Genomic DNA, 3,411 nt, shown 5'->3' with positions numbered 1-3,411 from the left:
GTGTTTGTAGTGTGTTGCACTACAAACTACAAACATGTAGTGTTTCAAGTGTTTGGAGTGTGTTCCAAGTGTTTATAGTGTGTTGCTATGGTGTTCCAAGTGTTTGTAGTGTGAAACTACAAACATGTAGTGTTTCAAGTGTTTTGTAGTGTGTTGCTATGGTGTTCCATATGTTTGTAGTGTGTTGATATGGTTTTCCATATGTTTGTAGTGTGTTGCTATGGTGTTTCAAGTTGTTTGTAGTGTGTTGCTATGGTGTTCCAAGTGTTTGTAGTGTGTTGCACTACAAACTACAAACATGTAGTGTTGCAAGTGTTTGTAGTGTGTTGCTATGGTGTTCCAAGTGTTTGTAGTGTGTTGCACTACAAACTACAAACATGTAGTGTTTCAAGTGTTTGGAGTGTGTTCCAAGTGTTTGTAGTGTGTTGCTATGGTGTTCCAAGTGTTTGTAGTGTGTTGATATGGTTTTCCATATGTTTGTAGTGTGTTGCTATGGTGTTTCAAGTGTCTGTAGTGTGTTGCTATGGTGTTTCAAGTGTTTTGTAGTGTGTTGCTATGGTGTTCCATATGTTTGTAGTGTGTTGCTATGGTGTTTCAAGTGTTTGTAGTGTGTTGCTATGCTGTTGCTGTAGGGTATTCTGTGTGGTTGCCAAGTCTTTGTGATATTCTGGTCAGCTGTCAATCATCTCTGTTTGATGAGCATGTGAGCGGTAACTGTTCGGTTCTGGGTGCAGTGATGGTGCTCTGTGAGTTTGTAACGACCCCCTCAGGACCTCATTTCCTGTGGCTGCATCTGAACGACCGTCAGACCAGATCTCTGCATGACAGTCACAGTAAAACCAGAGATGGAAATTAGCCACTAATTAACAAGGTTCTAATGATGCTCTTTGATGAGAGAAGTTTTTTTTTTCTTAGCTATTTTTATACAAATAATTTTGCTTTTTATCTGTAGTCATCACAGTTCTCAGGTATGTTCTGGTGCTTTAAAGAACCTGGAAACGAATACGCAAATCTGAAATATTAGATGCTTATAGCTTCAATAAAATCCATATAAGTAATGAAAATAATGTCACAATGCAAAACAAACCCATAATAAGAAAATGGGTTTCATTCTAAATGATTTCGGTTTCAAATATTTAATCATTTATATTTCAAATGTATTTTATTTTCCATGTGATTTATGGGGTGAAATTAATTTAATTTAATTTATGATGCAATATTATGAAACCACATACATTAATCTTAAAATCTAAAATATATTTTGTTAACTGTATTATGAAGATAATAATGCAAAACACAATGCAAACAATGCAAAACAACCCCATAATGATAATAAAATAAGATTCATTTAAAATAATTTATATTTCAATGAGTTTATTATTTTCCATGTGATTTATGGGGTGAGATTTATTTAATTTATAATGCAATATCATGAAAACACTATATGGTAACCTTATTAAAATCTGAACTACGTTTTTGTTAACTATATAATGAAAATAATAACTTTGTTTAACTATTATTTAAAATAAATAAAGATAATTAGCATATTAATTATTGATTATTATAACTTCAAAGGAACCCTTATAAATTCTGAAAATACTGTCGCAATGCAAAATGAAATCGTAATGATGATAAAATAGGTTTCCTTTTATATAATTTATATTTACAAGTATTTATCATCAAGTTACTTTTAAAAGTAATGCATTACAATATTGCATTACTCCATTAAAAAAAGTAACTAATTACGTTACTTAGTTACTTTTTTATGGAAAGTAATGCGTTACGTTACTTTTGCGTTACTTTTTAAATCTGGACAGGGCTTGCTTGTTTGTTTTTAAAATAAAAAAGTTCTATTTTTGGCAAATATAAAAGCCTTTCACACCAAAAGTGAAATGAATAAGCCTCAGGCTGTAAACAGTACAGTAAATTTACGTCCGTACAGTAGAATGCAGAAGAAGAAATTTCAACACACTTCAGCAATAAAAAAAAAGACACACAAATGTTTTTCTAGGAGTAATTTTGCTGATTAGTATGGTTGAACTGGATCATCGAAGGTCAGAAGCAAAGACATTGGTTAATAGAATGGTATTAAATACATAAAGGATATTTGTGTTGTTTAACATTTAATTATTGCAGGTTTTCGTCATATTCCGAGTTGCATTATTTTTATTCATTTTGAGAAATACTGAATCTGTGTGGGGTTTTTTTTTTGTGAGTGAGATGAATTAATGCATATTCATATTTATTTTAGAACTACAGTAACATCTTCTGATTTCTCTCAACATGGGGACAGGAGAGCTGTCAATCAATAAATTGAAAAAAAAAAAGTAACTTGCGTTACTTATTTGAAAAAGTAACTCCGATATTCTCTTGTAAATTAAAAAGTAATGCGTTACTTTACTAGTTACTTGAAAAAAGTAATCTGATTACGTAACTTGCGTTACTTGTAATATATTACCCCCAACACTGTTTGTCATTGATATTAATGAAAACACTGTACATTAGTCTTAATTAAAAACTAAACAAAAATATTTTTAAATTATATGATGACAATAATAACTATGTTCAACAATTATTAAAGTTAATTTGCATATTAATAATTGATAATTGTAACTCCAAAGGGACTCAATCAAATGCACATAAAATAAATATAAAAAAAGCGTGTGTTTGAGGGTTTTCAGGCGTCTTTAGCTGTTTTGTGATTTGTCATGTCTCACCCTCCTTTTACACTGAACCTCGTGACAGATGATCTAGCAAACACTCATCAGCCTTCATGTCACAGACGGTCAGCGAGTGACTCAATTCTGATCGGGTCTGACCGGAGTGAAAAGGGCAGTTTGTGTGACATTTGAACTCGTGCCTTGTCTTATTTGCTGAAATGGTTCCTCAGCTCTTGAGAGGAGCAGAATAAATGGCAACAGTTTGATATATGACATCTAGATGAGACATTCTGGTCCAGATATGTTTTCCTGCAGCGCAGCTATTTTTCTTTGTGTGTATATATATCAATTCCAGAAATGTGTAGCCGGTCTGCAGCGTTCATCACTGATGAATCAGACCATAATCAGTAAAGCGCTTCTCATCGTCCTCAGATATACTTCCTTCCCAAAACTACATACAGTATACTCTACTGTTTAAAAGCTTGGGTTCAGTTTGATTTTTATTTAAAGAAATAAATTATTTTATCCAACAAGGACGCATTAAATTGATCAAAAGTGACAGTAAAGACATTTATAATGTTACAAAAGATTTCAAATAAATGCTGCTCTTTTCAACTTTCTATTCATCACAGAATATTGAAAATAAAATATATAATTGTTTCCGGCAAATCATCATATTAGAATGATTTCTGAAGATCATGTGACACTGAAGACTGGAGTAATGATGCTGAAAATACAGCTTTGATCACAG

Source organism: Sinocyclocheilus rhinocerous, unplaced genomic scaffold, assembly GCF_001515625.1.
Source record: "Sinocyclocheilus rhinocerous isolate Xijiao unplaced genomic scaffold, SAMN03320098_v1.1 scaffold147, whole genome shotgun sequence".
Taxonomy (NCBI): domain Eukaryota; kingdom Metazoa; phylum Chordata; class Actinopteri; order Cypriniformes; family Cyprinidae; genus Sinocyclocheilus; species Sinocyclocheilus rhinocerous.
Note: the sequence above shows the minus strand (reverse complement) of the source record.